We start from the raw sequence: 23,299 nt of genomic DNA, 5'->3' as shown, positions 1-23,299 counted from the left end.
TGCTGAACTCTGTGACTCTATAACACTTCATTGTTGAGTAATCAGCATACACAGTAGTGACACTTATCAACATCAAGTTCCCAGATAACAGACCTGTTTCTGTGCTGCACAATTCTATGACATTTCACTGTTGAGTAGACAGCACACACAGTAATGACGTTTTCAGATAACAATCTCTTGTGAGATTTACAGATATGTTAGAATCCAGTATGCATGGGGAACTCCCCTTTGAAAGGCTTGTATTTTCATTCTTCAACTACATAAAAGCTCTGCTTCTGATGCTAATTTATAGAAAAGCTAAATAAGTGATAAGCTAATTTATAGAAAAGCTAAATGTTTGTATCTCTCAGTTATCAGACAGAACTGACCACATTTTTACATCTTTATATCATTTTTTTGTTTTCATTCTGTCTATAAGAATGTTGTTTTATACAGTAGGTCTTTACTTTCTGTGAAAGCACTCCTGTTGCTAACAGCAATTTCATTCTCAAACTCTTTAATTTAAATTATAATTTAAATGTTCCAGAAATATCAGTCTTGCCTGAAATTGTTGGTTCAGACTGGCTTATGGAAGTGCTTTGCTTAATGACCCTTTATACTTTTTTTGTTTCATCAAATTATTTCTTGTATCTGTTTGCTAGTTTCTCCAAGAAACTCATCCAGTTGTATCTGGTAGCAATGTTTGAGGGAGGTATCCAAGCAGTATGCTAATTTATACATGGCATCATTTAAACAAAAGGTATCATAGAACATAGAACAGTACCGCACAGGAATAGGCCCTTCTGCCTATGATGTTGTGCTGAACTAATTTAGCTAATTACAAGTAAATAAACTAATCCCTTCTGCTTGCACATTCTCCATTCTCTGCATATTCCTGTGCCTTCTAAGAGCCTCTTAAATGCCTCTGTCATATCTGCCTCCACCACCACCCCTGACAGTGCATTCCAGGCACCCATCACTCTCTAAAAAAAAGCTGCCCCTCACATCTCCTTTGAACTTTTCCCCTCTTAAATGCATGCTCTAGTATTAAACATTTCGACACTAGGTAAAAGATACCAGCTGCCTACTCAATCTATGGCTCTCATAATTTTATTCACTTTTATCAGGTCTCCCCTCAGCCTTCGCTGCTCCAGAGAAAACAACCCAAGTCTGTCCAACCTCTTATTATAGCACATGCCTTCAAGTCCAGGCAGCATCTTGGTAAAGCTCTTCTGCATCCTCTCCAAAGCCTCCACATGCTTCCTATAATGGGGCAATATGCAATGCTCTGACTGACAAAGGCCAGCATGCTAAATGCCTTTTTCACCACCCTGTGACATGGCTTTCAATGAACTATGCACTTGTACTCCTAAGTCCCTCTGTTCCATTATACTCCCTAGTGCCCTACCACTCATAGTATAAGTCCTACGCTGGTTTGACTTTCCAAAATGCATCACCTCACACTTACGTATATTGCAATCCATTTGCCACTCCTCGGCCCACTTCCCTAACCGATCAAGATCCCCATAATCTACAATAACCTTCTTCACTATCAACAACACCTCCTGGTTTTGTGTCATCTGCAAACTTACTGATCAAACTTTGTGTGTTCACATCCAAATCATTTATATAAATAATGAATAACAAGGGTCCCAACACTGACCCCTGTGGCACACCATAGTCACTGGCCTCCATTCCAAGAAACAACCTCAACCACCACCCTCTGCATCCGACCTCTGAGCTAATTTTGAATCCACTGTACTAGTTCTTCCTGGATTCTGCAGGACCTAACCTTCCAGACCAGCCTACCATGTGGGACCTTGTCAAAGGCCTTGCTGAAGTCCAAACAGACAACATCCACTGCCCTACCTTTTTGGTTACCTCTTAAAAAGACTCTAAAAAGTTTGTCAAGCATGACTTTCCACTCCCACAGCCATGCTGACTCCTCCTCATAAGGCTTTGTCTATCCAAATGTTGGTAGATCCTGTCCCTCAGAATTCCCTCAAGTAATTTACCCACCACTGATGTCAGGCTGACCAGCTTGTAGTTCCTTGGCTTGTCCTTGCTACCCTTCTGAAACAACGGAACAGCATTAGCCACCTTTCAGCCTTTGGGAGCCTCACCAGTGGCTAACGATGAAGCAAATATCTCCACAAGGGCCTCTGTAATTTCTTCCCTTGCCTCCCACCAAGGATGCATTCGGTCAGGCCCTGGGGATTTATCCATCTTAATACGCTGTAAGGCTGCAAATACCACCTCCCTTATAATACGAATGTCTTCCAAAATGTCACCACTTGTTTCCCTTATCTCTTGAGCAACCATGATTTTCTCCTCAGTAAACACCAAGGAGAAATATTTGTTAAAAATCCCACCCACCTCCTGCGGCTCAAGTCAAGGGTGACCTTGCTGATCTCTAAAGGGATCTATTCCCTCCCTCACCACTCTTTTACTCTTAATATAGCTAAAGAACCTTTTGGGATTTTCCTTAATCCTGCCTGCCAGATCCATCTCATACCATCTCTTTGCCCTCCTGATTTCCCTCTTAAGAGTATTCTTAGTCTTTTTATAGTCATCAAGGGATTCACTTGTCCCCGACCTCCTAAACTTAATGTATGCTTCCTCCTTTTTCTTGACCAGAGCCTCAATATCTCTCATCAGCCAAGGTTCCCTAAACTTGCCAGGTTTCCCCTTCACCCCAACAGGAATATGCTGCTCCTGGACTCTTGATATCACACTCTTAAAAGCCTCCCACTTGCTATTCATTCCTTTCCTTCAAATATGCTCACTCAATCAACCTCTGCTAGATTCTGCCCAATTCCCCCAAAATTAGCCCTGCTCCAGTTTAGGACCCTAACCTGTGGACCTGTCCTATCCTTTACCATCTCTATCTTGAAGCCAATAGAATTATGGTCACTATAGCCAAAGTGCTCCCTGACTGCCACTTCAGTTACTTGCCCTGCTTGGTTCCCTATCTTAAAACTTAAGGAGTTGTGATCACTGTTTTGTAAATGTCTCCCCACTGAAAGGTCAGTCACCTGGCCAGGTTCATTTCCCAATACAAGGGCTAGTATGGCCCCTCCTCTAGTTGGACTAGCCACATATTGTTTTAAGAAACTCTCTTGGATGCACCTAACAAATTCTACTCCATCTCACCCTCTTGCATTAAAGAGGTCCCAGTTTATATTGAAGAAGTTGAAGTCACCAACTGCAACAACCCTGTTGTTTTTGCACCTTTCCCTAATCTGCCTGCATTTCTTGTTATATGATCCTCATTTTCCCAGTGGCTATTGGGGTCTGCAGTCTAATCTCATCAGAGTGATTGCACCTTTCTTACTTTTGAGTTCTACCCATATAGACTCAGTGGATGAACCCCTGTTATGTCCCCTCCGAATGCAGCTGTGATATTGTTGCTGTTTAGTAGTGCAAATCCTTTCATTCTTTGTTTGCCTCCCTGTGTATCTCTTCTAAAACATTAAAACCCTGGAACATTAAACATCTAGTCCTGACCCTCTCTCAATCAAATCTCTAATGGCCACAGCATCATAATTCCATGTATTGATCCATACATAATTCCATGTATTGAATAAACACACTTCAACCAGTCCGTCCCATTGTGTATATTACCTTCCTCCTGCCTGTCCTTCCTGTCATGATATCTACCCTCCCCTCAATCCCCCCACTTTCTGACCTGGTGCTCTGGTTCCCATCCCCCCGCTAAACTAGTCTAAATCCTCCCGAGTAGCACCAGCATACCTCCCTGCCAGGATATTGCTTCCCCTCCAGTTAAGTTGCAACCTGTACCCCTTGTACAGGTTACCCCTGCCCCAGAACAGGTTCCAATGATCCAAAAACCTGAAACCAGACCCCCTGCACCACTTTCTCAGCTACGCATTCATCTATTTGATCTTTCTATTCCTGTTCTCACTAGCATGTGGCAGCAGGAATAATCCAGAGCTTACCATCCTTGGGGTCCTGCTTTTCAGCTTCTTTCCTAACTCCCTATACTCAATGCGCGGGACCTCATCCCTCTTTCTACCAACGCTGTTGGTGCCAATGTGTACCACAGCCTCTGGCTGCTCACTCTCCCCTTTGAGAATGCTCCGCAGCAGCTCCAAGACATCCTTAACCCTGGCATCTGGGAGGCAACACACCATCCTGGCATCTCTTTAGCAGCCACAGAATATCCTGTCTGTCCCTCTAACTATAGAGTCTACTATAACTATTGACTTGACTCCTCCTTTCCCCGCTGAGCCTCAGAACCCGTCAGAGTGCCACCAACCTGGCTGCTGTTGCCGTGCCCTGAAAGATCATTCTCTCCACCCCCTGCAACAGTATCCAAAGGAGTACACCTACTGCTGAAGGGAATAGCCACAGGGAAACCCTGCACTGTCTGCCTGTTCCTTTTACCCTTCCTGGTGGTCACCCGACTACCTGTGATATCTAAATGTTGATACAAACTTGTGTATCTCATTGTTAAAATACTGCTTTGACCTTGAGTTTTGATGTTGACAATACTTACTATAATTGCTTAGTATTATTTCTTTCTAGCATTCAATTATTCCTCTTTTTTTAAAATCCATCTGAAAAAATTCCAAAGGGATTAATTCTATCCTCATTGTTTCAAAATCTGTTCCTCAATGGAATTTGTGTGGTAGCATGTAGCATCAATATGAATGTTTATTAAAGCATTTACTTTGGTTCCTGAAAGTCTGAGAAAGGCCTGGTCTTTCCGATTTACTCCTCCCACTGACAATATTGTTTCCAAGTAGGGCGATATCAGAACCTGTTCTTCCATGATTAAGGATCCAAATGAGACCTTATTCTCCAAATTCCAGCACCAATTACCCTCAAAGAGCTACCTGGAATCAAGTTAGAACTCCACTGTGCCATTACAGTTGTCCACCTGCCAATAGATGCTGACCTCATTGTTTGATTCTTTCAATTAAACCTCCACATTCCTCCACACGGCACGTTCTCAATGTCTGAATTTGTGCATATGCTTGTGGTTAGGAGAGTGGGAGGAGGAATAATATGTGAGATTACTACCTTGCTCTTTATTCTTTCCACCTCCCTTGCAAATACGCAAACAAAAAAAAGCACAATTCAACACCACTGTTTGCAAACTATTTCATCTATTATTGTTAGCTGTGGCATCCAGTATATTAGTCTTATATTTACTAACTGGGAATCAAAAAAGGGTTAAGTGGATGTTTGACTAGTAAACTGTAATATCAGTAACAGTTTCCATCATCTTGATGTGACCACAATACTCATTTGGACAGACCAATAGAAAGAAAAGTTGAATGTTTTATTTGCATAGCTACTGAATGATGATAATGTTTGTTAAGTAAATATACAAGTGAAACATATTTATCTGTACAGTATTTTGTTCCACTGAAACTGGTGCCCATGACTAAAGCAGTGTCAGTGTAGCTACCCGTGACCTCTCCATGGTTTCTGTTGATGACACTGATCTACAGCCCATTGCTCCTCTGGCCAGCGAACCACTTCATTTTGCTTGTGATCAGTACTCTGCAGTTGCTCCTTTGAGGATGGCAATTTTCATTCTTTTCTGGCCAGAAACAATTCTTTTAAAACTGAATAATGTCCATTAAATCCTGAAACTAGAGATTCAGTAACCCACAATAGGAAATCAATTTGCATTTTTATGGCAGATATCATGAGTTTTTGTACATTACAGGCATGTAGCAATTTTGACATGTTGCCACCACTTTAATTAGGCAGTCTCTCGCGATTGAGGACGACTTGCTACCACTCCAGTTTTGTGGCTTCCAAGGCCGCTGATCGGGGAACCATACTCTTCCACAGATGGGGCTGGAGGTGACTTATGGAGTGGGTGGATGAGTGAGTAGTTTTGGAGGTGGTTCAGTTCCTCTGCCATTTGCGTTCCGCCTCCATGTGCTTCCTGTCCTAAAGAGATTTGCGTTCATTGTCTTCTTGGATCTCCTGCTTCATTTTGAATGGTCGTGAGTTAGGGATTCCCATGAGGATGTTACCGTTTTTCAAGAAGGCTTTGAGAAAATTCTTGAATTTTTTCCTCTGTCCACTCAGAAATCGCTTGCTGTGACAGAGCTCAGGATAGTGTGTTTGTTTCTGGTGGTGTGGCCAACGTAGCCTGGCATTTGGAGTTGACTGAGTTTAATTAGGGCCTCATTGCTGTGGATGTTGGCTCAGGAGATTACACTGATATAGGTTCACTTATTCTGCTAGTGAATTCAAAGGATCTTGTGGAGGCAGCTCCAGCTGTATTTCTGTAATGCTTTGAGGTTCCATTCTGTGGATGGCCCATGTCTCTAAAGAATACAGGAGGGCAGCAATTCCTGCTGACAGTAGATCATGAGCTGGGTTTTAAGTATTGATATTTGAAAATCCCTTCCCTCGGATGGCCAATGGCTGTGTTGGTGCACTGAAGGTTCCCTGAAACTGGCTACACAGGTTGAGAAGAAGGCATATGGCATGCTTGCCTTCATCAGTCAAGGCATCGAGTACAAGAGTTGGGACGTCACGCTACAGCTGTAAAAGATGTTGGTGAAATCACACGTATTATATGCAGTTCTGGTTGCCTAGCTATAGGAAGAATGTCATTAAACTGTAAAGGGTGCAGAAAAGATTCACAAGGAGGTTGTTGGGACTGGAGGGCTTGAGTTGGAAGGAGACTGGATAGGCTGGGACCTTTTTCCCTGGAGCGAAGGAAGTTGAGAGGTGACATTAGAGAGGTATTTAAAATCATGAGGGACGTAGGTAAGGTGAAAGGTCATAGTCTTTTTCCTGGGGTAGGGGAGTCTTAAAACTAGAGGGCAAAGATTTGTGAGAGGGAAAAGATGTAAAGGGGACCCAAGGGGCAAGTTTTTCTACAGAGGGCGGTAGGTTTACGGAATGTGTTTCCAGAGGAAATGGTGGTGGCAGGTACAATTACAACAAGAAACTTGGACAGGTACATGGATAGGAAAGATTTACAGGGATATGGGCCAAACACAGGCAAATGGGACTAGCTCACATAGGCAATTTAGTTGGCATGGACAAGTTGGGCCGAAGGGCCTGTTTCCATGCTGTATAACTCCATGAAGGAAATGATAGATTTCATCATCAATCCTTCTTTACTGAGAGGTGGCTCCTGAGATATGGAGAGTGATCCAGGTATTCCAAGGATTTGTAATGGACCTTTACTGTTGGTGGGTTGGTATTGTGCAGCGGGGGCAGGTAGAAAGAGAATCTTTGTCTCTCAGACACTTCATGTAAGGCACATCCTCTCATATGCATCAGTAAATAAGTCAAAGATGACTTAGAGCTTGGCCTCCAAGTGTGCATATACGCAAATATCATCTGTGTGCACAACTCATAGAGGTTGGATATCCATGGTTCTGGAGCGGAGGTGACAAAGATTTCTGTGTTTCATGTAGATTATTCACACCTCATTTGGGAACTGGTTGGAGATGAGTTGCAGCATTGTGGCAAGGAAAACTGAGCAGAGGGTTGTGGCAATAAATTAGCCTTGTTTTACTTGGTATCAGCTGGGATTGGATCTGCAGATAGAATTGCAGCTTAAATGACATTGTGGAACAAAGGTAGAATACAGAGGACTTTCTGAGAGCAGCCAATTTCAGAAGGATTCTTCACAACACTTTAAGGCACAGAGAAATACTGCATGGAAACAGGCCCTTCGGCCCACTGAGTCCACAGCAACCATCAAGCAACCATTTTCACATTCACCTTACCCCAGCCCATTTTATACTCATTCAATTGGCAGAACTTGTCCTTGCACTCAACAGTTTCGCCTTCAATTTCACTGACTTGCTTCAGACTGAAGATGCAGCTATGGGAACTGGCATGGCCCTAATGATGTTTTTCTTTTTATTGGATTCGCGGAATTGAAAAAAAACACAAAATATTGGAAACATTCAACAGACTACAGAGCAACTGTAGGAGAGAAATACTGTTCCTGCTAAAATAAAAACAGAAAATGCTGCAGGGGGGCGGAAGAATTGTTAAAACCCTGCATCAGGTCAACCTTGCAAAGGGAAGGGAAGTATCGGGGATGGACAATGTAAATGTGAGAGCAGGGTGGAAATTGGCAGCAAAAGTGATAAAATTTACAAATTTTCTAGATTTCCAACATCTGCATTTTTTTTAAACTTTTCAATTTCTGGTCATCATTAATCCTTTCACACGTCTTCCTTCTAACTTTCTATCTTCTCTCTAACTTTCTATCGCCGAAACAGGTCTACAGCGGATGCCATCTCCCTGGCCCCACACTCAGCTCTGGAGCACCTGGACAGCAAAGACACCTATGTTAGACTATTGTTTATTGACTACAGCTCTGCCTTCAATACTATAATTCCAAGAAAACTAGTCACTAAACTCCGAGAACTGGGACTCAACACCTCCCTCTGTAACTGGATCCTTGACTTTCTGACCAACAGACAGCAATCAGTGAGGATAGGCAGCCACACCCCTAGCACCATTATTCTCAATACTGGTTCCCCACAAGACTGCATCCTCAGCCCTCTACTCTACTCCCTATATACTCATGACTGTGTGGCCAGATTCTGCTCTAACTCCATCTACAAGTTTGCAGATGATACCACTGTGGTAGGCTGCATCTCAAACAACGATGAGTCGGGGTACAGGAAGGAGATAGAGAGCTTAGTGGCATGGTGTCACGACAACAACCTTTCCCTCAATGTCAACAAAACAAAAGAGCTAGTCATTGACTTCAGGAAAGGGGGCGGTGTACATGCACCTGTCTACATCAACGGTGCTGAGGTCGAGAGGGTTGAGAGCTTCAAGTTCCTGGGAGTGAACATCACCAATAGTTTGTCCTGGTTAAATCACGTAGATGCCACAGCCAAGAAAGCTCACCAGTGCCTCTACTTCCTCAGGAGGCTAAAGAAATTTGGCCTGTCCCCTTTGACTCTCACCAACTTTTATCAATGCACCATAGAAAGCATCCTATCTGGATGCATCATGGCTTGGTACGGCAACTGCTCTGCCCAGGACTGCAAGAAACTGCAGAGAGTTGTAGGCACAGCCCAGCGCATCACGGAAACCAGCCTCCCCTCCTTGGACTCTGTCTTAACCTCTCACTGCCTTGGTGAAGCAGCCAGCATTATCAAAGACCCCACACACCTGGGTCATTCTCTCTTCTCTCCTCTTCCATCAGGTAGAAGATACAGGAGCCTGAGGGCACATACCACCAGGCTTAAGGACAGTTTCTATCCCACTGTGATGACTATTGAACTGTTCCCTTATATGATGAAATGGACTCTGACCTCATGATCTACATTGTGACCTTGCACCTTATTGTCTATCTGCAGTGCACTTTCTCTATAGCTGTGACACTTCACTCTGTACTATTATTGTTTTTAACCTGTACTACCTCAATGCACTCTGTACTAACTCAATGTAACTGCACTGTGTAATGAATTGGCCTGTACCATCAGTATGCAAGACAAGTTTTTCCACTGTACCTTGGTACGAATGACAATAATAAACCAATACCAAATGGTTGGCTCACTGAGATCCCAGATAATTATCAATACCTATAGAACTATTTTCACTTCTCTTATCTATGATCCTGGTTGACATGTTGCTTGTTCTGTGCGTAAAGAAATAGCTCCATGTATCAGTCTTAAATTTGAGCCAGAGATTAGGTTATCAAATTATGAGTGCAAGTTGTATAAATTTACTGTATATTCTCTTAAACTTCAAAGACTGAAGAGGTAGTAAATATATTAAAGGAAAGCAAATGTAAAGGAACTATTTCTTTGATGGTTGAATGGTGAAAGAGTCAAGGAGATCCTACTTCTATAAATCTACACCTCTTTGATCTCATTATCTTATTCATTGACCTTCTACCTTCCATACCTCTGTGATATCACCTCAGTGGTTCTCTATAAAGAAGCCTACAGTTCTCATTGAGCTCTCCAGTGAAGATGAGCCGTGTGAACCTTTGAAGAACTCTTTAATTAGATTTCAGAAGATAGTGCACTGCTGTTGAAGGGAGATAATAATGATCATGTGGGCTGCCTCGTTTTTGATTATACTGAATGCCCTGAGTATTGCAAGGAATATTTACTGCACCATCTGATGGATCATCTGATCAGCAATTATTGCTGAAATGGCTATAAATGCTTCAGTCTTGACTTTTGCATTCACTTATTGAGCTCCACCATGGTTTGGGATGGGAAACTCCATGGAGAATCCTTCTGCTGGAAATTAATATTGCAGGTGAAGTAGACAACCGGTTCATCCAGCCTAACACACTATTTAATTAGATCAATGCTGATCAGAACCAGTTACATTTACCCTCCATAGTTCTACATCCCTCGATGTCACAGATCCAACAAAAATCTGTCAGTCTCAGGCTTTAAGTCCTCAACTGACCCCAATATTATGAGCCAGTTTTGGGGACAGAGAGTTCCAGATCTTCACTGGCCTTTGTCTGATGTGCAGTGTGAGTGAAGACATCAGGCAATCTACATTGTGGAGAAACAGTGATCCACTTAATGAGCTAGTGAGATTGGGCAGTTTTCTAGTTGCACTATGCCAGCCTGGCTTTCACTCACTGATGCCCGAGCCCCAGTTCACAGTGAGGCACAGGCTAGCTGATCTCAGAAGCTCCCAGCAAAGACCAGGTTGCCATTGTGATTGGGCGAGGGGATCTCAGGATATCATTTTTTTTCCAGATCTGATAATTTAAATAAGAGAATGTAGAAATACTTTGAGGAATATCACAACGTCTTTGAGCCCTGATCTACAAGAACCCACTAGCCCAGGGTCATTCAACATAAGCTTCATGTGTCTTGGGCGCCCCAGCCCGATGTCACTCAACCTGGGGCCCACAAGCTCAGAATGAACAACTCAAAGCCCATCATTTCAGGGTATGACAGCCCAAAGCCCATCAACTAAAAGCCCACTGATATAGGGTCCAGAGCTCAGAATGATAGAGACAGAGATGCAATGTTAAGAGATGGGGACTAATACAATGAAAGGTTAAGAAAATAGAGAGTGTGAAAGAGAGCGAGAGATGGATAGATAGAGAGATAGAGAATGGGAAGGCAGAAACAGATAGGAATCAATGCAGAAGAGATGGCATGAGTATCAGAGCAACATAGTAGATGGGAAGAAGTGCAAGTGAATCACTGTTTCAGTTATAGGGATTGTTTGTGTACTTGGATGGTGGAAAAGGGCAGGTGTAAGAGGGCAGGTGTTTCATCTCTGGGGGTTGGATGGGACATGAAAATAGGAGTCGTTGGTGGAGGGGGAAGAGCCTTTAGAGCACTGAAAAGGGAGAGGAGAGATAGATATGTTTGATGGAAAATTCCCATTGAAGCTGGTGGAAGTTATGGAGGAACATCCATTGAATATGGAGGGTGGCGAGGTGGAATGTCAGGACAATAGGAGCCCAATGGGAGAAGAGAGAAGTCTGGGAATTACTAGGGTGCAGTTAATAGCCCTGTTCTGTTATGGTAGAGGGGAAGGCATGGTTACAGAAAAGGAAAACTACTTCAGGGCATTGGTTTGGAAAGTATCATCATCAGAGCAGTTAAAATAGAGATGGAGAAAATGAGAGAATGAAATGGAGTTCTTACAGGAAGCAGTGTGGGTGAAGGTGTAATTGAGATACCAGTAAGAGACTGTGGGTTTATAATGAATATTATGTCACAAAATCAAGAGTCATTCAGCACAGAAACAAGCTTTTCGGCCCATGTGTCTATGCTGACCTTGAAGTATCCATCTATACTAGACCCATTTACCAGAACATGGTCTGTAACTTTTTGTACCTTGGCAATTGAAATGCTCATTTTGATACTTCTTAAATGTTGCAAGAGTTCCTGCCTCTACTACCTACAAAGGCACTGCATTCCACATTGCAACGAACCTTTGGGTGAACAAAGTCTCAGAGCCCCTCTAACCCCATTACAACTTATCCTAAACCTCTGTCCTTTAGTTTTAGACACCTCTGTTATGGGGAAGAGTTTCCTACTATCTACCCTATCTATTCCTCTTTTAGGACCCATCCAGTCTCCTTTGCTTCAAGGAAAACAAATATTATCCAATCTTTACCTGCAAATGAAACACTCTATCCCAGATAACATCCTGGGGAATTTCCTCTGCACTCTCTCCAGTGTAATCACATTCTTTCTGTACAGTGGCGACCAGAACTGCTCACAGTGCTCCAGCTGTGGCCTAACCAATGTTTTAGAAAGTTGTACCATAACCTCCCTGCTCTTACATTCCATGCCCCAACTAAGGAGGCAATTATCCCATATGTGTTCTTCATCACCCTCAGGTATTCTAGCACTTGTACGCCAAGATCGTTATGGCCCTTCCATTCGTTATGTACGTCTTAGTCTTATTAGTCCTCCTGAGGTGCATCATCTTGCACATATCAGTATTAAATTCAATCTGCCCTTCCTACCAACTGATCAATATCTTCCTATAACCTATGACTAGCTTTTTCACTGTCAAAACACGACCAATTTTTATGTCATCTGCAACTTACTAATTATACATCCTATATTCATATCCAAATCATTAATCTTAATAACAAACAGCAAGGGTGTCAGCACTGATCCCCATGGTATGCAGCAAGTCACAAGCTTCCAATCACAAAACAACCTGCAACATCATCCTCTGGCTCCTATAATCATGCCAATTTTGGATCCAATTTGCTAACTTGCCTTGGATCCCACGGGCTCCTAACCTTTTGAATACCATGGGGTCCTTGTCAAAGTCCATGTCGACTACGTCAACTGTACTGTCCTCAACAATACATTTTGTTACCTCTTCGAAAATTCAATCAAATTGCTCTTACAGGATCTCTCCCTAATAAAGCCATCTGAGATTTTCCAAATGTAGATCAATCCTGTCCCTCAGATTTTTTTCTGATAACTTCCTGGCATTAGACTCATAGTCCCAGCTTATCTCTGCTGCCCTTCTTGAATAAGGTTACCACATTTCCTGTCTTCTAGTCATCCGACATCTCACCAGCAAATATTTAAAAATCTCTCTCAGGGCCCCCAACAATTTCCCCCCCTGCCTCCCCTATCAGTCTGGGGTACATCTCATTACACCCTGAGGATTTATCCACCTTTAAGCCTGTTAACAGTTCTATTACTTCCTCCTTTCTTTTTAATGACAAATTAGTAGGGAATGGTGAAAGGTCACACTGAGTAGGGTGGGGTCATGTCATGCGGTGCATTTTCCTCTTAGAAGGTACCATTGATAATGTGTGTTCCCTGTCACAATGGAAACTGAGACAGTGTGTTTGGTCAGTCTCCACTTATGAAAGTTGTCAGCGAGAGTTGGTAGGTTAGAGTTCAGCATGGTTTCAACTTCCTGGAAGGATTTTGCCTGTGTGGTCAAGGCAATATCACTGGCAAGAAAGTGAGGGATAGAGACAATTTCAGAGTAAGCACAGACCTTGAGAAAGAGAGGAAGAATGTGAGAGAAGGGAGGGAGAGAGAGAGAGAGAGAGGAGAGACGGAGAAAATGAGATAATTAAGGAGGCAGACAGACAGAAAAGGTCAAAGAGAGAATAAATAATGGCAATGACAGTAAAACCATAGGAGAAAAAAATAAAGACTGAATAACTAGAGACAAAAAAGGACAATTACAGAAAGTGTTAGAGAAAGAGAGGTGGAAAGGAAGATAGAGAAAGGAATATGCTAAAACAAGTTTACCTCACATCAGAGGTAGACAAGACGAGAGGAAATTGGTTTAAGGTAAGGGGGAAGAAATTTAGAGGGGATATTAGGGGGACCTTCATCACCCAGAGACTGGTAAGTACCTGGAATGCACTGTCTGAGATAGTGGTTGAAGCTGGATCACTGACAGCATTCAAGAAGTGTCTAGATGAGTACTTGAATGGCTTAGGTAATACAGGGCTATGGACCAAGTGCTGGGAGATGGGATTAATACAGAAGGGTGCCCACTGGTCAGCGTGGATGAGTTGGGCCAAATGGCCTCTTTCCATGCTGTACAATTCTATGATTCTACAGTCAATAATGGAATGTAATGGTGACAAACCATAACAATTGTTGAAAGGCTTTCACAGACATCACAAGCAGTACGTGTACAGGCAGGATCCAGGACAACTTTAGACAATGACACTGGAATACTGACAGATGACAGATCACAGTGTCTTCTCCCATGCTCCAATTTTCACAAGGCAGTAGATATTTGTTCTGTTTTACATCCCCTTTTTGAACTTCTTTTTTTAAACTGCAATAAAACAAAATTGAAAGACAAGCCCTGCTGCCTAATGCTTTCCACCATGGCATCTTTCCAGGTTGTGTTGCCAGATGTTAACTCAACAGTCAGAAATATGGTGAAGCATGGACGTCAAGTCGGCAGCTATATGAGCTTGCTGACCATATATGAAGTCAACAGCTAAATGTAAGGTAGGTCAAAAACCAGAGCTGACATGCTTAAGAGTACAGACTCATCGGTGTCAGGTTAATGACCATGTACAAGAATGGTCAATGGCCAGAGGTGCCCATCCCAGGACTGTCCTTCATTGTAAAATTTAAGATAAGAGAGACCTATATTTCACTCGCCCAACAGATGTACATTTGTGCCCATGACCTAAAAGCTCCATCATCCATACAATCAAGAGGACATCTGTATTCCAGTTATCCACGAGGACAGCTGTAGATACTGATCCAAGAGGCCACCCACAGCCCAGTTATCCAAGAGGACACGAACATCCACTCAACAGGACAATTGTAGCCCAAACATTGCTGAGGAAACCAATGTCCCACTTGTCCCTGAGCAGAACTGTGATCCACTCATCCTTAACATACCTGTGGCCCACTGATTGCTGAGGATATCTGTAGCCCATTCATCCCCAAAAATATCTGCAGTGTGATAGAATCACTATTTAAGGAAAAGCAAAAGGTCTGGTAAAAGTCCCACTGTAGACAGACTGAAAAAGAGATGACTGGGGCTGGATAACTTTCAAATTAGCTGATGGGTTTGGGAAAATGGGAAGTTCGAGAATGTGGCTCATGTAGAAGGGTTTCTGTTACATAGATTTATCTAACAGAGAAGGCCAGTTGGCGCAACTGTGTAGATTCTTTACTATCCATGTGAGCCTCCTGTTATCAGATGTCATTTTGACCTATCAGTTTTACAGTCCATTCCTTTCTCCCTCAAGTATTTATCCAATTGCCCTTACACGTAGCCATGTATTTTCCTCAACCACTGCAATGATGAATTCCATGTTCTCACCACCGATCCATTGGGATGATCCTGTTGCAAGTCAAGGGAGAAGGCAGAAATAAGCTGAGCAGGGTAAGACAAATCACACACCAGGGACCCTAGAGTAAGTGTAGGTCTAAACTTCAATTACAGTTCAAATGCTGCCTCCAGATACAATTTTAAGCCAAGGCCTCGTTTGCGCTCTGGAGGGAATGTGGATGATTCTATAGCAGTATTAGGAATGCTCGCAGTGTCCTGGCCAACATTTAATTCTCAATCAATCCCTAAAATATATTAGCAGGTCAATCTTATATTGCTGTTGTGTGATTTCACTATGAGCAAACAGGCTCTTGTAGTTTTGACATTTTGTACATCTCCAACAAACCAATTAAAGAAGAGGAAACTGCAGCCTATAAATACCAAAAATAAAAGATATTTTTCTTTTAAGAAATAATGTCTCTGCATTCAGTTCTTCTAGGTCGAATTGGCACTTGAGAGGTTTTATTTGTTCAAAGATTATTGTTTATACCCGAAGTACGTGCCTTCAAAATACCCACAAAAGTCCACTTCCAAAACTAGCTGGGAGCTCATCAACTTATTGGCAGGGTAATGCCTGCAAAGCTGACAATAAGGTTTTCAACAAGGAAGACCTTCTGCTTTGGGAGATTTCTATGTTCTGTTATCTAACTAGTACAATAGTGGGAAGTTGTTGGAAGACCTTCATCTCATGGAAGTTGAGCATAAGGCCCGTCCACTCATATGCATCAGTGAACAAGCATAGATACTACTGAAAGGTTCATGGCAAGACCCTGAAAAACATGGACCACTTCTCATATTTCAGTAGCCACCACTCAGCAAAGGTAGACATCAACGACGCAATTCATTGTCATTTTCATTGCACTAGCACAGCCTTTGACTGACAGAGGAAAAGAACACAGTCCCAAGCCAATAAAAGTGATCTGTAGAGGCCAAGGAATGGTTGACATTTAGGTTCGAGACCCTACATCAACCATCCTTCTGCCTCCACAGATAATGCTTGATCTGCTGAGTTCCTCCAGCAGTTTGTCTTTTTGCTCCAGATTCCAGCATCTGCAGTCCCTTGTGTCTCTAATCAAAGTGCTTGGGCACTTGGGTTGGCACTGAGAACCTTATCCATGTATCGGCAGCACACAGAAGCCAAGTACTTCACTAACAACTCGCCTGTGTGTCTTACCAGACAGTTCCTGCCCTATCTGTGGGAAAGTCTGCAGTTCCCACATCTCAGAATCCACAGAACTGGAGTAGGTGCAAATCATCCTCAATCCCAAAGGACTGCCTATGAAGAAGATCTGACAAGTATACATGTTGTTCATGCATTGATTCACATGCTAACTGCTTGATCGGCATAGAGTTATACTTTCCCATATCCCTCTTCTGATACCCTACTACATAAACTTTATCCAAACACAATTTTGGTTCCATTGTAAAGCTCCCTGGAGCCATAATTGATTGAGGTCCAACATTTTGAATGGTAGTACTGACATTATCCAGGGTCTTCACCCAAAGAAGTATATCAAATATTCAGCACAGTCTGGACCACTTATACTAACAGTTCATGCTGGTGTTCTCCACTCCGTTTTTCCTTCTTTGATATTATCATAGCCTGTAAACACAATGCCACGTGCAGGAAGATTGCTCCATCTCCCGGCCATTATCTGTATCTTCATACAAGTTATTACTGAAAGAATCGTGGGGAAAAATTGGTCTGCACTAGCAAAACATTACAGTGGATTTAGGCTATCTGATTCCCTGTGCCCATTTGATGTGGTACATAACATCCACCTGACTCAGAATTAAAATTGTAAGCTGGCATTTTGTTATCTGAAAATGATGGTGTCAGAGGACTGGAGGATAGCTAATGTTGTTCTGTTGTTTAAGAAAGGCTCTAAGAATAAGCTGGGAAATTATAGGCTGGTGAGCCTGACGTCAGTCATGGGTAAATTATTGGAAGGTATTCTGGGGGACAGGATATATAAGTATTTGGATAGACGATGCCTGATTAGGGATAGTCAACATGGCTTTGTGCGTGCCAGGTCATGCCTAACCAATCTTAAGAGTTTTTTCGAGGAGGTTACCAGGAAGGTTGATGAAGGGAAGGCGGTGGACGTTGTCTACGTGGACTTTAGCAAGGCCTTTGACAAAGTCCTGCATGGGATGCTGCTCCAGAAGGTTAAGTCGCTTGACATTCAGGATGAAGTAGTCAATTGGATTCAACGTCGGCTTAGCGGGAGAAGACAGCGTGGTAGTAGTGGTCTCTCTGACTGGAGGCCAGTGCCGCAGGGATCGGTGCTGGGTCCGTTGTTGTTTATCATCTATATTAATGCTTTAGATGATAATGTGGTAAACTGGATCAGCAAATTTGTGGATGACACCAAGATTGGGGGCCTAGTGGACAGCAAAGCTTGCAAAGTGATCTGGACCAGCTGGGAAAATGGACTGAAAAATGGCAGATGGAATTCAATACAGACAAGTGTGTGGTGTTGCACTTTGGGAGGACAAACCAGAGTAAGGTGAAGTGAAGTGAAACACAGTGAATGTAGGGCTCTGAGGTGTGTGGTAGAACAAAGGGACCTGGGAATACACATCCCTAATTCCTTGAAAGTGGATAGGGTCATAAAGAGAGCTTTTGGCACACTGGCCTTCATAAATCAGGGCATTGAGTACAGGAGTTGGGATGTTATGTTGCAGTTGTCTAAGATGTTGGTGAGGCCAAACTTAGAGTATTGCTTGCAGTTCTGGTCACCTACCTACAGGAAAGATATCAATAAGCCTGAAAGAGTGCAGAGAAAATTTACATGGATGTTGCCAAGATTGAGTTATAGGGATAGGTTAAATAGGTTAGGACTTTATTCCCTGGAGTGCAGGAGAATGAGGGGAAATCTTATAGAGGTATACAAAGTTATAAGGGGTATAGATAGGGTGAATGCATGCAGGCTTTTTCCGCTCAGGTTGGGTGAGCCTAAAACCAGGGGTCATAGGTTTGGAGTGAAAGGTGAAATACTTAAGGGGAATCTGAGGGGGTTCTACTTCACTCAGAGGGTGATGCAAATGCAGAACGAGCTGCCAGCAGAAGTGGTGGATGCGGGTTCAATTGTAACATTTAAAAGAAGTTTGGATGAGAGAGGTATGGAGGGCTATGGTCCAGGTGCAGGTAGATGGGACTAGACAGAAAACATGGACTAGATGGGCCGAAGGGCATTTCTGTGCTGCAGTGTTCTATGACTCTAATATGCTCATTTCATCAAGAAAATGTATTCCACCTCCCTCACAATCTTTGCATCAAACCATCCTGCCTCCATTCCTGTTGTTACAATAATGACTTTGATGTATCACTTTGAGGTCAGTGAATCATACGAATGCATCTGTACCTGGTGCATACTGAAGTCATGGTACACTGGTGGAGTGGGTAGGAACGAAGGATAATGTATCACTTCAGTGGGCTGTGGTGTCTTGGACGGCATCGAGCGTGTCGAATAATGATGAAGTGTACCTATCCAGGCTTGTGGAAAGTAGTCTGTCACAATCTTAGCTTGTACCTTAAAGTGGAAAGGGTCTGGGGTGCACACCTGCTGCAGGGTGCAGAGTTCTTGCCCTACTTTTCCGATATTTATGTGCCTGGTGTAGTTAACTTTATGTCCAATGGTGCTCCATAGTCAAAGAGCAGGGCAATGAATCTCTCTTGTGTCGCTCATCTTCCTCCTTGACCTTTTTTCCTCCAGCTGACTTTTCATGACCCCTGCTGTCATCTTCAGAACTTGCTCTTACCTCAAGGACTGCTCTCATTCTCTGGGCGTGGGCAAAATCGTAAGTATTTGTGTGCCTGTGTCAGAGCGTTTCTGTGTGCATTCAAGGAGCTCCCTCAAAGTGAGCGTCGGGGAGGGGACCCGATGGAGGGGTTAGGATATTGAGAGCGGGTTCAGGGACGGGAGTAAATCAAGGTTGGGGGTTTAAGGGGATGCTATGAGGGAGGAGGTTTGGAATGAGGGTTGAGAAGGGTTCAGTGGGGGCCGTGCTGCAGCTCATGGTGTCCAATCGCCCCGAACAGTGCAGTGTCAGCCTGCATTACGGCACTAACCTACGACTGGTAGACCAGTACCTGCGCGTCAGCCCATTGCTCTCCTCCGTCCTCACCACCTTCGAGCAGCCAAGACTGGGCGCTGAGCCCCAGACATCTCCCGCCGCCGCCCAAACGCGTTCACTGATTGGACGCCGCTCCGAGCGCGCAGCCTGTTCCCGCCGCCCGCCGGTGACGCCATCGCGTCTCTCCACGCACACATTGTCGCGGGTTGCCCTGGCGACGCGGACGCCGCGCCACACGGGCGAGAGGCCGCGGGCGGAAAGCGGTGCAGCCTCAGGTGAGGCAGGGTCCGGGGAACACCGCGCCCACTCTTTACACCCATGTTTAAATTCAGCTGGCACCACTGTGGCTGTTTAGATGTTTAGGTTACAGAACTGAAATAAATTCTTGGCAGTGATTTGTCCGGCACTTTTGATGACAATAGGCCTGGACTTGCATGAGCCGAGTGGGCCGAGTGGCCGATTGCAATGTGGTGAATGCATTGTAATTGAAACACATTGCGATTGTGCGATCGCCGGTCAGTGAATGCTCTGCGACTCCTTCAGTAATGTACGATTGAATTTCAGTGTTTTGTGAGTAAATTGCGAAATGTACGACAAGAAATTGGGTAGGATGGCGCGGCTTTTCTTCAGTTAGGAGCAGAAGGAGGCCATTCGCCTCTCGGTCTTACTCCGCTGATTGTAACTCAAGGCATTCCCAACTACTTGCAGTTATCTATCTATCTATCCTCCCTTCCTTCCTACCTCCCTACCTTCCTCCCTCCCTCCCTATCTAACCCTATCTAACCTGTTATATTTAAGTGGTCACCCTAGTCATTGATGCTCCTACAACAGGAAACATGCTCTACACCAACTCTGTCAAGATCCTTCAAGTTTCTTTACTTTTTAATGAAGTCACTCCTCACTCTTCCCAACTGCAGCAATACAAGTCTACTCTCTCCATCCTTTCCTCATAAGATATGGCCACCCTCTTACCCCCAATCCAGTTATAAGTCTGGTGAACCTTTACTGTGTCTAACAGCTTAACATCTTCCCCTTATATAGCAGATAAATACAGTACACAACTTCAGGCCTCATGTAACTGAAGTATAATTGTACTTTGGTAATCAGTTTTCTTAGCCCAGATAGCTTCCCTCCTAGCATGGAGAATAAGATGCAAATAACCTTTTTCTTATACATTTCTTGGGTTGTTCTGTCATCAGTCATGGAATATAGAAAAATAGGAGCAGCAGTTGGCTGTTCGGGCCTGCTGTGCCATTCAATATGACTGCATCTGATCCTTTACATCAATACCATATTCCTGTGCTCCCCTATGTATCCAGATGTCTGTCTGTCTGATCTATCTATCTATCTGTGTGTCCGTCTCTGTCTGTCTGTCTGTCTATCTATCTTTTAAATATATTCAGTGAGTTGGCCTGCACAGCCATCTGTGATAGAGAATTACACAAGTTCATCATCTCTAAGTCAAGAAATGTCTCCCCATTGCAGTCCTAAATGTCTTGCACCATATCCTGAAATTGTGACTCCTGGTTCTAGACATCCCAGTCAGGGAAACATCCCCTCATGCATGTCGAGCCCTGTCAGAATATTTTGTTTTTCAATGAGAGCTCCTCTCATTCCTCTACATTCTTAGTGAATACAGGCTGAGCTGAACTAAAATAAATATGTAAAACATTGCCTGCCACCCACCACAGAGTCATCTCTCCCCATACAATAGTCCCACCATCCTGGCAAGCAGCCTGTGAACTCTCATGACAAAGTATTGTATATCCTTCCCTAGGTAAGAAGATCAAAACTACACAAGTACTCTGGGCTTGGTCTCACTAAGGTTGTGTAGTAAGACAATCTTGGTCCTCCACTCAAAATCTCTTGCAATGAGGGTCATCATATCACTTCACTTTTTAATTGTTTGCTCCACCTGCAAGTTTGCTTTCAGTGGCTGGTGTATAAAGACAAACAGATCAATTCATACATCAATATCTTCCTACCTAAAACCACTCATATAATACCCTTTTATTTTTTCCTTCCATTTATTTATGTTATACTGCATTTGCCATGTACTTGCTCACTCACTAAACTTGTCTAAATCACCTTGAAGCTCTTGGTATCCTCCTCATAACTAATAATCCCACCCAGTTACATGTCATCAGCAAAAATTAGAAGCATTACATTTGTTTCTCTCATTGATATGTATTGTGAACAGCTAGGGCCCAAGCACTGATCCTGTGGGTACATCACTAGTTACCACCTACCACCCCAAAAAAGTGTAATTTATTCCTGCTGTCTGTTTCCTGTCTGTCAAGCAATTTTACCATACCTGTATATTACCATGTGCTTTAAGTTTGCACACTAACCTCTTTTGTGGGACTTTATCAAAGGCCTTCTGATAATCCAAATGTACCACATCCACTAGTTCTCTCTTATTTATTCTATAAGTTAAATCCCCAAAAAACTCCAATAGGCTGGCACACTATTTCCTTTTCATAAATTCATGTTGACATTGTCTAATCCCATTGATAGTATCTGTGTCCTGTTACCTAATTCTTTATAGCATTTACCTTACTACTGACGTTAGGCTAACTGGTTTGCTGTTCTCTGCTTTCTAAATTGAGGGGTTACATTTGCCTTCCTCCAATATGCAGGAACTGTTTTATTGTTTATAGAATTTTGGAAGATGATAACTAGTAACCCATTATTTCCATGTTTATCTCATTGAGTACTGACACAATTTATCAGGTCATGGCAATTTATCAGGTTTCAATGCCATTTATTTCTCCACCATTATCTTCTTTAATTCCTTTTGTTTCCCTAGCTTTTCTGTTATTTGTGTTCTCTTCTGTGAATATAGAACCAAATTATTTGTTTAATTGCTTTGATATTTTTTGCCCATTATATATTTTCCCTTTTCTGACTATAAGGGACCTACATTTTCCTTCACATTTTTCTTTTTAGGAACTTATAGAAGCTTTAACAGTCTATTTTGATGTTCCTTGCAAGTTTACTCTAGAATAAAACAAAATAGGACTAAGAGATTGATTAAGAGAGCAAAAAGAGAGTACAAGAGGCTCACTTATTTTTTCTCTGGCAACCTTATGACTCCTTTTCACATCTTAATTTGTTTTGTTAGCCATGTTTGAATAACCTTTTGTGTTTTTGCATTAGAAAGGAATTGCATTTCCTGTCTTTATTCCTTAAATGAAAACCATTGTCTGTCACCCTCCTGCCTTTCAATGTAGCTCTACAAACTATCATAGCCAACTCATTCCACAGAATTTCATAATTTCCTTTGTTTAGATTTAGGACCCTAGTTTCAGACTGAACCACTTCAGTCTTAACAATGAACTCTCTCATGTTGTAGTCACTCTTGTCTAAAGGACAGGACACAGCAAGATTATTAACTAACCCCTTCTCACTGCACAATACCCAATCTAGTCTAGTTGGCAACTAAAGGTATTGGTCTAAAATAACATCCTATACACACTCCAGGAATTCATCCTCTGCAGTATTATAGCTAATTGGTTTGACCAGTAGATTAAAGTCATCCACGATTACCCTTGTTACATGCATCTCAAATTTCCTTTTTGATGCCACTTCCTACTGTCTGGAAGCCTAAAGACATTTTTCTCTGCACCTGTTCCATTCACTTCCAATTCAGAATATGAATCAGGGTAAATAACAGATTAATTGATTGTATGTGCAAGGTTCTAGTGAATGGAATTGATGGATAGGCCCTAATTTTGTGTTCTTTTTCACTGGCTCATAACATAGGCAGACTTGTAATGGGGTTGCTTAGGGATGGAGCATATAGAGCTTTTAGTTGGAAATTGTTACCTTAATTTGAAAAGGTAACTGGAATTTGTGGGGAAGGCAAAAAGCAGTAAGCCACCAACATTTATAGTACTAGTTCTGGTATTAGGAACTATGTTCACGGTGATCCAACAGAGACCTGTGGATGACACTGCTTCCCCTTTCACCTTGG

This window comes from Pristis pectinata, chromosome 23 (assembly GCF_009764475.1).
Source record: "Pristis pectinata isolate sPriPec2 chromosome 23, sPriPec2.1.pri, whole genome shotgun sequence".
In the NCBI taxonomy this organism is placed as follows: domain Eukaryota; kingdom Metazoa; phylum Chordata; class Chondrichthyes; order Rhinopristiformes; family Pristidae; genus Pristis; species Pristis pectinata.
Note: the sequence above shows the minus strand (reverse complement) of the source record.